Genomic DNA, 14,309 nt, shown 5'->3' on the forward strand with positions numbered 1-14,309 from the left:
GCAGGCAGGTGAGGGATGGCTGACAGCATACAGGGGTTGGTGGAGCAGTGTCCCAGTGGATCAGCTGCCACTGGGTCTACTTTGAATATGACTTGGTCCAATGCAACCCATTAGAATTGCTTTGCTATAACAGAGCAAGGTATATGTTTGCCCAGCATCTTGTGTTACTGGATTAGAGTGTCTGTGGTCTAGCATTCTTCTTCAGAGGCCAACTGGAAACCTCTTGCAAGCAGGGTATGAAAGCCATGCCCATATTTTTAGTTTGCTATATCTGCTGTTTGCCCAGTAACTTAGGACTCCAGTTCTCTGGATGCTGTGTAACAAAAAATAGTCTAAAACAGAAGATTAATCTTATGCCATCAAAGACACACTGAAATCCCATAAAACAAAGACAAGGAAGGAAAGCAATTCCGTGAGTTGAGAATGGAGAATTAAAGCAACCTTGTCAGACCAGACACGGGGCTGTAGCTCAGGGCTAACACAACTGCTTTGCATGCAGATTCCCAGCAGCATCTCTAGGTAGGGCTGGGAATGACTCCTGGCTGAACCCCTAGGGATCCACAGCCAGTCAGGGTAGACAATACTACTGAGCTAGATGAACCAATTGCCTGACTCAGTAAAAGTCAGCTCCCTATCCCGACTGCCATAAAAGCAGTTATTAAAATGCTGGCTTCAGTATTTAAATATTGTTTGCTATTTTTTTAAAAAATCATATTTATTGAAGTTTCCAAAACTCAAAAAAAGGAAAAAACAAAAAAGAGAGAAAAAATAAACCTTTACAATTGAGACCTTACTTTCATTAACATCTTTCCAGGACTCCCCCATCCCCCTCCCTATTGTATTCCCCTTTCATTAATTTAGTTCCACAAGTTCTTACTCCCAATTTAAAACTTATTTTGTTTAACCCACTATTCAATTTAGCAATATAACCACTTTCCCTTTACATTCCACCATCCCTCATCATTAAAAGAAAGTTTTTCCCCCAAGGTCACCCCAATTTCCTTCCACGAATTCCCTTTTTTTGATAAACACGTCCAAACAAGGTAAAAAATATAAAAAGATTCAAAAAATAGTTGTACACCCTTTGGATTCCAAATCTCCCCCCACCCTTCCCCGGTTTCGATTCCCCATGTCCATCAATCTATCTACTGTCAGCCTGGAGATCTCATGTCCATAGCCGGTTTTGTTTTTTTTCCAGTTCCACCTTGCCGGTTTTTTTTTTCTAATAATGTTTAACTTCAGACACCCAGTCTTAAAGAGGCCCCTGACAGGCCTTTAATTTTCCTTGGTCTTTCACAATAATATGACTCCTCCCTTGTTCTTTCCAAGTCGTCATCAGTCCTTTGTTCTTTTTTCTCACTTTCTCAGGTTTCTTTTCCTGTTCCGCTGCAAAAACATTCTAATTCAAAAACTTGGTTCCTCTACAGGGGTTGTTGTTAGTTCAGGAACAAAAACTTGCGTCCAGTCCCTTCCATTCTTCAATAGATGATTCTATTGTCTCCTTTAATATAAACACCTCTGTAGACAAAATACTGTTTCGTTTTTGCAGCTTTCCCAGAAGATAACAAGTCCTGTGCGATTCCAAGAGTATTTTTCCACTTACGACCGTTCTTGTAATGTCCCAAAACCCCTCTAGGGGGATTATAGTAACTTTGTTTCCTCAAATCCGAAAGTCAAATTGTTATTCCTTATTTTCGACAATTTATATCCAAATTGTAACAAAACTAACCAGCAAAGTCCTCATAGCAAAGTCCTCTTTATATTCTCCAACTTTGACAGCTAATTTGACAGCTGTCAAAGTCTCTGTCTCTCTTCGCCAGGCTCTCTCGCGGATCGCCCCGGTTCCCGGGGGGGTTGCACTTTCACTCTCACCATCCACTCTTCTCCTCCAGCACAGTTCTTATAATTTCCCATCGTGGAATTAATAATTTTTATCAATAAACAGAAGCAAGCTCCTTTCTCGACCTTAATTGCCAAATCCTTGTTTTAAGATGTCTACAATAGGGGGGAGACTGACTTCCTTTTTGGATCTTCCCCGCTCGTGCCGAATCCGAAAATTTTTTCTTCTTCTCCTTTTAAGTTCGATTTCCAAATTACTCACGGGTTGTTGTTTATAGTCCAAATTTTCAATAGAAGTCAGCGCTCTCCGTCGAATGGCATGCGGCTTCGCTCGGCAGGGAAAGCAGAGGACTCATAGCACCACGCCACCCCCATCCCCCGCTCCGCAGCCTTTAAAAAGGCTCCTTTGCGGGTTGGGGGGGCGCTAACGGTGCCCGCCGAGTCAACCATGTCCACGGGCTCCGTGCCCATGGTTTTTGAGGGTCGCCGGCGCGGTAGGACCCAACCCCTGCCGAGCAGGCTCCCTCCGGAGCTCGGAGGGAGTCCGCCATTCGGCGATGGCGCCAACCCGGAAGTCCCTAAATATTGTTTGCTAAAAGGCGTAGGAGAACAAAGAATAGAATTTACCAGGCACTGGAAAAGCATTCATGTGGCTGTAAGCATTTGGAATAAAGGCTGTACCGAGGGGTATTCAGTGCTAGGCCTATTCAGAGTAGACACATTACAGCCCATGGACATGTAATGTAAGTTTCTTAATTTCAGTCAGGCTACTCTGAGTAGGACTTGGACGAATATTACCCACAACCTCTGCACATGGAGGTTCAATGTGACAATCATATCTAATAGACATTGATAGAACATCTGTTCCATGAACTTGTGGAAAATGTAAACCAGTGCTGTTGCTGCAGTGTGCGCACTTGTAGTGTAATGGCTAATGCCATTTTACAGCCTAAGGCATAAGTCCCACTGAGCCATTGGTAGTGTGGGAAGCAGGGTTGGCTCAAGCTGACTTGGAGCTGAGATTGTGGGTAAGGCTAGCATGGAGCGGAAGGGTGATAAACTGCTAGGTCCCGCCCCTGAGTCAGATTTCTCAGCTGTGACACTCTTTCGGGCGGCTCTTATGTTTCTGTGGGAAATTACAGTCAAGCATAACTAGCAAGCACAGGGATAGTTAATGCATGATAATGGACTCAGCTAGGTCACGCCCCTCACCTGGAAGAAAATGAGTTTCCTTATTTTTGTTCTCTTTCACAATGTAAATTCATGGAAATAGGACATGAAGTTTCATGGGAGCCTGCTACGGCCTTTCCCAGCCTGCTGGGTCCCATAGCTGTCAACGTTTCCCCTTTTTTAAAAGGGAAATTCCCTTATTCCGAATAGGATTCCTTGCAAGAAAAGGGAAAAGTTGATAGCTTTGCTGGGTCCATGCCTGGGATTGTCAGCCAGCAACTCTTTCACCTCCTTCCACTCCTCATCCTAATCCAACCAAACTCTTCTAGGCATCTCCTCAGAGCTCATGACTTGGCTAAGTATTGTAAGACTTGGCTAAGTGTTTTGAGAGCTTCTTAAGCTGCACTTTGCAGAGCCAGGCCAGTGGCTAATCTTGTTCTCACAGTGGCCAACCAGAGGCCCATGGGAAAGTTGAGAGTAAGGTCCAAGCAAGAGTACACTCTCCCTCCTGTAGTTTCCAGCCACTGGTGTTCAGAGGCATGACTGTGTTTGACTGTGGCTAATAGTCACTGATAGACTTTACTTCCATTACTTTGCCTAATTCTCTTTTAAAGCCGCCTGAGCTAGTAGCCATCACTGCCTTCTGCGGTAGCACCTTAAAGACCAACTAAGTTAGTTCTTGGTATGAGCTTTCGTGTGCATGCACACTTCTTCAGATACACTGAAGAAGTATCTGAAGAAGTGTGCATGCACGCGAAAGCTGTATCTGAAGAAGTGTGCATGCACACGAAAGCTCATACCAAGAACTAACTTAGTTGGTCTTTAAGGTGCTACTGGAAGGATTTTTTTTATTTTGACTATGGCAGACCAACACGGCTACCTATCTACTACTGCCTTCTGCGGGAGGGAGTTCCAACGTTGAACTACCGGTATGTGCTTTCTTTTGTCTCTCCTGAGCTTCATTGGATGTCCCTGAGTTCTCTGTCCACTTCCTTCATGCCATGCATAAGCTTATAAGCTCCTATCACATTATCATTTGCCTTTTCCTTAAATTAAAATGTCCCAAATGTTGTAACCTTTCCTGATAGGGGGATTGCTCCTTCCCCTTGATCATTTGGGTTGCTCTTCTCTGAACTCTACAATTTCCAATATCCTGTTTAAGTTAATTGGCTGAAGAACTGTATTGCAAAATCTGGAGAATTATGAATTTCCTAGGATGGTTGTGTTTCAGTTGGCGTGTTCAAGAAATTGTGAATTAGGTAGGTTTGCCTATAAATACAAATTGAATCAAATTTCCCCTCTGCCCCTACCCACTGATGTTCCATACAGTTGTATGGAAGGAAGGCTACTGTGGTTTACACATTTCTGTGGCTAAAACCTTCACTAATTGGAGCAACTTTCTGACATCTCACACTTCCAGTTGGTATCGGGTTTATGAATGCATGAAGTTAAAATAATTGAAAATTGTATAGGGGCTTGTACTGCTATTTTTAAAAAAATATTAATATCATACAGCACTGTGACTTAAATGGTTTCTCTCTCCCTCTCTTCCAATTTGTAAATGCACTAAAAATGGCCCATAACTGTTCTCTGTCCAATATTACATAGAAATATCTAGGATAAAACCAGACTTTGCATTTTTGCAATGATATTAAATGTGCTGTTAACATCAGGAACAAGACTGTCAAAAATAGCAATAATTTTAATGGGATTTAAAAAAATTATTTTAAGGAACACTTGAAATATTCCCTAATAAGGCTTGAACAGGGCTTTACCCTGATAAAAGAAATTCTGTCGTACTGTTGTACTATAGCACTGTTCCATATATGTACCATTTTTTATATTGAGGTTTCACATTATTTTTTGAGGTGGAACTGTAATTGGATTTAGCAATGAAATACGGATCTCTTTGCCATTTCCAGGAGTGAAGAACCTGTGCCCCCCCCCCCAGATGTTGTTTGGCTCCAACTCCCTTCATCCCTGACCATAGGAGCTAATTTCAATGGGCCATAACATAATTGTGGGAGCTGGACACCCATAATGTCAATCAGCAAAGCCAGAGAGAGCCAGCCAGCCTCTGTAGCGCTGCCTCTGAGAGAGATGCAGTTCAGCTCCACCCTCTGTCTCTCTGCCTCCGAGTCTGAGCCCCTCCCCACAGAAAAGGGTGCCTTGCTGGCTGTGGAGAGGAGGAGGAAGAGGAGCTGGCGGCGCCAGCCACCGCACACAACACGGACGTGATACATCACACACACACAAGCCTGCATGTAGTGTGTGTGACATCCCAAGCACAATATGCAACATCACATCACATTTTGGGGGGAGTCCCAAAACGTGATGTTGTGTGTTGTGCATGTGGCATCATACGCACAACGTCCAGGTGTGTGCATGTGATGTCGCACGTCTGCATTATGGAGGTGGGTACCCACAATCCTGAAGGCAAGATGATGCCCCTGCACCTGACTATTGACTCTGCTTGTTGGGAGTGATGGGAGTGCAGGGACATCTGGAAGACCACAGGATCAGGGAGTCAAATGTTCTTTTTTATAGTAATTTTTATTAAATTTTCTGTTTTACAATTTCAGATAAACATTTTACAAACTTTAAAATATCCAATAACTTCCCTTCTTCTCTTTCCACGGTTCATTTTACATATCCTACATCCCTGCATTTTCTACTATAACCATTCAAATCAATTTTCCACTTTTACACCCAAAAATTATTTACTCTCTTGAATTTATCTTAACGCTGCCAGCATTTTCAACTGTACACAGTTATTTCCCACGTACTCAATAAATATTTTCCAATCTTCTTTAAATGTATGTTCTTCTTGCTCTCTTATTCTATCAGTGGCAGAGCTTCATGCTCTGGCACTGGGGGGCGGAGAGCAGGCAGAGGTGTGGCTGGTGTATGTCCCAGGGGGCATGGCGCACTGCCTGGGGGGGCATGGTGCCCAGCATGGGTGGGGGCGCAGCAGCGATGACACCCCACCGGGATCATGCTGTTGGGGCCGGTGCGCTCCCCCTGCCCCCCTCTTCCTCCACCACTGTATTCTATGTGTTAAATCTGCAAGTTGTGCATATTCTGTCAATTTAAGTTGCCAATCCTCTTTAAATTGGGACCTTGCTCACGTTCCTTTTTGGGCTAACAAAAAACGGGCCACAGTTGTTGCTTACATATATAAGCTTTTCTGACATCTGGGATAGCAGTCTTGGTGATCCCCAGCAAAAAGGGCTCTGTTTTTTTGGGAAAGTAATTTTGAACATTTTTTTCACTTCATTATAAATCATTTTCCAATATACTTTTACTTTTTTACAGGTCCATCACATGTGAAAGAACATTCCCTCCACCTCTTTACATTTCCAACACTTATCTGATTCTGTCTTGTAAATCTTAGCCAACCTACTCGGTGTTAAGTACCATCTATGAATCATTTTCAAATAGTTTTCTTTCAAGACTGTAAGGATACACTGGGCACAAGACATAGGGTATAACATACCTTTTGAATCATGGGGAAAACTGTGGAAAGAGAATTTAAAATTTATGGCATGCAGTTCACTAAAAGAAAATTATATGAAAATGATGTATAGATGGTATTTAACACCGTTAAAACTTACTAGGATGTATAAAAAATCATCTAACCTATGTTGGAAAAGTAAAGATAAAGAAGGTACTTTTTTTCATATGTGGTGGGCATGTAAAAAGGCGAGGAGTTTCTGGGAAATGATATACTTTGAAATGAAAAAAATGTTTAAAAATACATTTGTTAAAAAACCAGAGACCTTTTTACTAGGAATACTAGGAGATGTTTAAAGTGCCAAAGAAGCAAAAGAGACTATTTATGTATGCGACCACAGCTGCCAGAATGCTATTTGCCCAGAAATGGAAAGAAGAGAATGTCCCAACGAAAGAAGAATGGAAGAATAAGATGATAGACTATGCAGAAATGGCTAAATTATCCATGAAGGTCAGGCACCAAGATGAAGGAAAACTTAATCAATAATGGATTTTTTTTTATAGATTACTTTAAAGAGCACTGTAAAAACGTGGAAACACTAGCAGGATTGTTGTAACATTTATGAACTGAAGGTAAAATTAGGATGTGAAAAAGAATTTGGAATTAAGTGAAGAAAAATAATTAGATGCAAAGAAAATAAAAGGGGGAAAGGGGGAATTGGGGGGGGTCAATCAATGTAAATTTGGAAATGATATGTTAAGAAAAATTGTTAGTAGAAAAATTGAAAATGATTTTTTTTTAAAAAAATCAAATATTCTTTCAATGAATAACATGCTGTAAATTTCAAGTCACTTTTCCAAAGTTTCTCCCAGAGGTTAAGATCTATACTGTGTCCTATATCTATTGCCCAGTGTGTCATTGAAGCTTTAACAACCTCTCTTTGTTTCCCATTCTAATAATAATCGTTTCCCATTCCCATTCTAATTATACATTTTAGACAAAAGTTTTTCTTTGTTTTGCAATTGAATTGTGAGCTTTGGTTCAAAAAACCATTCTGTCTATCTAATTTAAACATATCATGTATATGGTGATATTGCAACCAGTCCGTAACTTGGCTCCTTTGGTTTTCCATTGGTTTCAGTTTGGGTCCCCCCCCCCTCTGTAAAATCCAGCAGTTCCCTCCCATTGTCTGTCCATATTAACGCTTTTAATTGTAATTGCTTCAGTGGGAGATAGCCATAAAGGTGTTTTTCTTTCCAGCAGATTTTTATATTTCTCCGAAACTCCATGCAGACTCTTCCTAAGAATGGGGTTCATAAAACTCTTACATATTTTTTGCCTTCCCATACCGAAAGGCATGTGTGCCAGCCGAATTTTAAATCATGACTCTAAATCAGCCTTTCTCAACCAGTGGGTCCCCAGATGTTGCTGGACTGCAACTCCCATCACCCCTAGCTAGCAAGGCCTAGCTAGCAAGGCTCAGGGATGATGGGAGTTGTAGTCCAACAACATCTGGGGACCCACAGGTTGAGAACCGCTGCTCTAAATCTAGGATGTCTGCATCCATTGCAATCCATTCTGGGGAGTCAAATGTTCAGATTGGAATAGCTCTGCTTTCCCTTGTATAATCAACCCCATTTGTTGCTTTTTGTTTCTGGCCAGAAAGGGCCCAGGGATTACTCAATCTGCCTGATGTTAAAGTAGCTGGAAGCAGAAGAGGACATGACTCCTGTTATGCCGGGCACCAAGTTCTGCTGAAGTCCAAACTGAGCCAGGCCAAATCTGGGTGGTTTTGAAATCCACCCAACTTGTTTGGAGACAGTTTTGGATTAGGTCAGCTGAGGTCTGGGTGTCTTGGAGTGTGGCAAAGCCCAAACTGCCTGCCACATCTGATAGAGAAAGAAACAAGAGCACAGAATGGTGTGGGTGTGCACCCCCAGCACTTACCCTACCAGTACAGTATAGGGAAAAAGGCACCTACATCAGTTACAGAGAGAAGCTCTTTGCACCTCTCCTTTGTTTAGAACAGAAAGGAAGTTGGATGTCCAATCCTGGCATCCAATGACATCCTGACATCATTGTGAACAATGTCATTTAGCGGCAACACACTGCCCCCTTTTTTTGTTTGCAGAGGTCATGTGTATTTATTCAGGTTGAGTGAATGAACTGCAATGGCTCTTTAAGTGCTGCCCATGCATTAGGAGAAAGCCTGCCGCAGGTCTGTGCTAAGAGTCCTGTTGTAGACTTGCGTATAACCCTGTTCAGTTAATCTGTTGCATTATAAACACCTAGGTGCACCCTGAATCTGCCGTGAATTTTCCCTGGATAGTGCATGTTAAAATGTGATCATATAATGTAATGTATATTCATAGCTATGCTTTCATGGCAGAGAGGAGGGGGATCTTGACACTGGGCTGACTTCCTCAGCAGCAGGCACATACTTGTCACCTCTAGTTCAGCTTTTGCTTTCTCACTTTCCCTTCTAAAGTCAGGGGTAAGGCTTTCATTGAGTGTAATGCAGCTGGATTGCACCCTAAAGCCACATAACACAAAGCCTTGAGATATACTCTGCTTAGCTGTGATTCTGTTGTCACGTGAATTTTATTTTATTTTATTTTTTTGCAATTCCTTAACTGCAGGAAACCAACAGTGAAATCTGTTGCATCCAATAAATTAATCTCCATCACATTATAATGTGTAGCCTTAATTACAGGTACGTGTCAGTGTTGCTAAGCGTCAGCCCCCAGTATTTGTTAATGTTATTACAACATATATATGTAAATGTCAGGCTTGCTGGAGGCGAAAGAGGAACGTAGGTGTCAAACCATTCCAAAATCAAACTCTTTTTTACCCAGGGATAGCAGCATCATGGGATTCTTAGTGCATTTATTGACTGGCGGAGGGAGGCAATCATTCAAAATCACAGTGACATTTTGAGAACTGAAACCAGGCAGGGTTAAATTATTTTCATTTATTTCTGACAAGTACTTTTTTTAAAAAATGACTAATTTGCAAGAAATTTTGCTAACCTCATTCTGAGATGTGTGCTTTAAAAGACTGTTTAGAAATTGTTTTTGCAGACTTCCTTGTAAAGTTTTTATTTCTGGTGTGTGTGAGAGACATTGCCCCAATTTTTATTTCACTTCTGAAAAATGCACACCTCATTTTAAAGACAGAGGATCATTATTTTCCGAATTTGAGGTTCTGGAGTTTAACAGCACTGGGATAGTGTGGTGGACAGAGTGTTGGACAAAGACCTCACCAGCCATGATACTGAGATGTTGACTCTGGGCCACTCGCTAACTCCCAGTCTAACTGGCCTTACACAATAAAAGTCTTATTGCTTAGATTAAATTCTAACACTTGCTGGATCCAGGGATTAGAGGGTTCTGGCACCCACAAACTCATACCATTATACTGCAGACTTATTTCTACAAATAAGAATGTGTGTGTGTGTGCGTAGTGTGTCATAATGCTTATTCTAGAATCCATAAGAAGGAATACCTGGACAGTGGTACTCTTCCTCTCTTTTGGCTGAACTACTATTAGGGTCTTGAAAGCGGCCACCTTTAGCTTTAAGAAACATTATCCTTGGGGCCCCAGTCCACATTCTGGATCAAGGCACCATACCAGTTTTCTGTTAAAAATTACTCCCACCCCAACTTCTTTGCACCAACTGATGCCAGTTGGCTCCTTGTTGAATACACATTGTTTCTAAGCAAATGCTCATAGGATTTTATTTGTAGGCACACATTCCTATGAACGCTTGCTTTGGAGTATGAAAGCCATATGTTCCACTTAACAGAGAACAGCCCTTTATTTGAAGGACAGTTCAGTCCAAGTCTTGTTTCCAAGTCTTGTTTAACGTTAAAGAACCCTAAGAAGGGGGAACAGGAGGGGCTTTGAAGTTGCCCGTCAACAGCGGCAACAACTCTGGGCAGCAGAGTAACCTGACACACAGGTTACCTGGTCACATTAAATGATACTACTTTGCCAAAAAGCTTAGCATATGCAAATCTCTTTTGGTGAAGTATAAGGGGCTGCCCTTTTGTTCCAGAATATAGGATCATCTTGCATCATGTGCCTGGCGAAAAGCGATCCTGTAACGATGTTTAATAGGTACTTGTATTTTGGTGGGTAGCTTGTCTTTCCTTCTACCTACAGTACCATTTGAAATGTCCCCACTGAGTGTGCCTTTCTAGTAGTAGAAGTGGGATTCTGGGATGGCTACTGATATACCTTTCTAGCTAGGATGGGGATTACAGGAGCTTTGGGGTGGAGCTCCTTTTTAAGCAAGCATGCTTTCTGCACATTTAGGTACTTGGTGGTGGGATGACAGGAAGAGAAGACGAGGTCGCATTCCTAACCCATGTTCCTGCATTTCTAACCCCATTTAACAAATGTGGTAGCAATGACTTCTAAGTAGATCTAAGTACATAGAATCATAGAGTTGGAATAGACCACAAGGGCCATCGAGTCCAACCCCCTGCCAAGCAGGAAACACCATCAGAGCACTCCTGACTTATGGTTGTCAAGCCTCTGCTTAAAGACCTCCAAAGTAGGAGACTCCACCACACTCCTTGGCAGCAAATTCCACTGTCAAACAGCTCTTACTGTCAGGAAGTTCTTCCTAATGTTTAGGTGGAATCTTCTTTCTTGTAGCTTGGATCCATTGCTCCGTGTCCGCTTCTCTGGAGCAGCAGAAAACAACCTTTCTCCCTCCTCTATATGACATCCTTTTATATATTTGAACATGGCTATCATATCACCCCTTAACCTCCTCTTCTCCAGGCTAAACATGCCCAGCTCCCTTAGCCGTTCCTCATAAGGCATCGTACCTCCTCTTCTCCAGGCTAAACATGCCCAGCTCCCTTAGCCGTTCCTCATAAGGCATTGTTTCCAGGCCTTTGACCATTTTGGTTGCCCTCCTCTGGACACGTTCCAGTTTGTCAGTGTCCTTCTTGAATTGTGGTGCCCAGAACTGGACACAGTACTCCAGGTGAGGTCTGACCAGAGCAGAATACAGTGGCACTATTACTTGTGGTCAACCAAGACTCCTAGATCCTTTTCACATGTACTGCTCTCAAGCCAGGTGTCACCCATCTTGTATTTGTGCCTCTCATTTTTTTTGCCCAAGTGCAATACTTTACATTTCTCCCTGTTAAAGTTCATCTTGTTTGTTTTGGCCCAGTTCTCTAATCTGTCAAGGTCGTTTTGAAGTGTGATCCTGTCCTCTGGGGTGTTAGCCACCCCCACCCCCCAGTTTGGTGTCATCTGCAAATTTGATCAGGATGCCCTTGAGTCCATCATCCAAGTCGTTGATAAAGATGTTGAATAAGACCGGGCCCAAGACAGAACCCTGTGGCACCCCACTAGTCACTCTTCTCCAGGATGAATGTCCAACATGTCCAACATGGTGTAGACCCATTGATATTAATTGGCTTTTACTATTAATTGATTGAATGATTATATTTTATCCGACTTTTTCTCTCTCCAAGGAGCTCCTCATTTAATCTGTACAACAACTCTATGATGTAGGTTAGGCTGAGAGGCAGCGACTGGCCTAAGGTCACAGGCTTTATGGCTGAGTTGGGATTGGAGACCCAGTTTCCTATGTCCTAGTTTGACACTGTACACCACACTTACTCTCCAAGGACTAAATTTCAGTGGGTCTACTCAGAGTATGCTGGATACAACCCTAACTTAGTCCATTTGAACTCAATAGGACTCAATTCTGATCAGACATTTATATGATCGTGCTGTAATGCACCATGGAAGTTACCTGTCTCTATCTGAAGAGAGCAAAGCGCGGAAAGTAATTTGCAAAGCTACACTTGAAAATCATCCTAGCATAACATCATCATTACAATTATCTGTCATAAGATTTAGTTCAATTACTTTAAGGGAAAAAAAACGCTCTCTTGTCAAGATGGCCCTTCTTGTACTGGGATTTGATACTCCGAGGAAAGGTTAAGAACTCCCCCCCCCCCAGCATACTAATTCCTTCATTAACCATTGTCGGACAGCTTTCACATCTCATAATTTTCCCAGTTTCCTTTTGGTTCTCTAGTGCTCTAACCCCAGGGAACCAGAAAGCATTGAGTGCTCAAGGGAACAAAAACTTCAGGAATACGAAGCGCTGCATATTTATAGCCCATAATATGGAAGGGAAGAAAGAATCTTTAAAATGTACATGGTAATTTTGAAATAATTGAATAAGCAGAGTAATCGCTATCATGTAAGTGATTATACACAGCCTTTTACATTCGCTTTGCAGAGTAGTATGCTGGTATTAAGATGCTCAGGGTGGGAAAGAGGGGGCGTGGAGTGGAAGTTGTCTTATAATAAAGCTTCCATTTGAAATGTTGATGGGAAGTGGGAAGAAAAATGCAGCAGACACCCCTCTTTTATGGGAACACTGCATTCTTTCTAAGTGGTTACCTATGTTCTCATTCTTTGAGTCCAGTGGGATGCCCAGGGGACAGAGGAATCTGCTTTAGACCAAGTCAGACCAATGGTCCATCCAGCTCAGTATTGTGCACACCAGGTGTGGGAAATATATGGCCTTCCAGATCTTGACGAACAACAACTCCCCTCACCCCTGGCCATTGGCAATGCTCAAGGGTGTAGACTTGGGCCCCAGATCATGGATGCCCAGTGTCGTCAACATAACGTGAGGTCTAGGATGCCAATTTCAAGGCCCTTGGACATCGTGTCCAAGGCCCCCTGAGGCCCCAGACAGGACCTGGAAGTCACATCCAAAGCCCCACAGAGCAGGTACTGAACACTCACAACAAAATTTTGTGGGTGCCCTGGCCCCCAGGGCTCCCTGGAGTTGGGGCCTGTGGCCATTCTCCTGTCAGCCTTTGCAAGCACAGCCAGTGGCCATAGGTGATTGATCTATTTTTTATTTATTGAATTTATATACCGCCCTATACCTGGAGGTCTCAGGGTGGTTGTAGTTCAGCAACATCTGGAGGGCCAAAGTTTCTCACACATGGTCTGTACTGATTGGTAGTGGCTCTCCAGAATTTCAGTTAAGCCTTACCTGGAGATTTCGTCAAGCCTTACCTGGAGATACCTGGTATTCAACCTGGAACCTTCTGCATGCATAGCCAGTTGTCCACTACTGAACTACAGCCTTTCCCCTCTAGCCTTATATCAGGGAACAACCTGTGGTGTTCCAGATGTTGTTTGACTCCAAATCCCATCATCCCTGGGTCCATGTTGGCTGGGGGTGGCTTCTGGAGTCCAACAACATCTGGAGGGCTCACAGTCCTTGCTCAACAGCATGGGGAGGAGTCACATCTCTGGTCCCTTGGTCTAAAGATACACAGGACCTCCACCTTGCTTAAGCAAGTCTGGGCAGTGCCTGGAAAGGTGGCTGTCATGCTCAACCCTGAGCTGGTTACAGACATGGCATCCTCAATGATGAGTCAGATACTCCACAGGTTGACGACTGTGAAGAACTGAAGAGCCTCTGCAGCCTTCAGATGAGAAGTTGAAGCCATCCCACAGCCCCTGAGAATACTGGTGTACGAAGATTCCGGTCCTGACTAAAGAACATCAACATAGCATTATATCTAAGTATCCAAAGCATAGGCGCCGACTCCATGGGGCTTGAGGGGGCCCGAGCCCCCTCAAAAATTCGTTTGGGGGGCTCCGCCCCCCCAATAATCTCCAGCGCCCCTCCAGCAGAGTGCCATCGCTGCCCCTCCCCCAGCCCAAAATGCACAGGGTCGGGCTGCATGCCTCCTGCCCTCCCTCCCGAGCAAAAGCTCCACCCAATTTCCTTCGGAGCTGATTAATAGGCGCAGCACGCTCTCCCCTATTCGCTCACGAGGAG

The sequence above is a fragment of the Podarcis bocagei genome (assembly GCF_964188305.1).
Source record: "Podarcis bocagei genome assembly, chromosome: Z".
Classification (NCBI taxonomy): domain Eukaryota; kingdom Metazoa; phylum Chordata; class Lepidosauria; order Squamata; family Lacertidae; genus Podarcis; species Podarcis bocagei.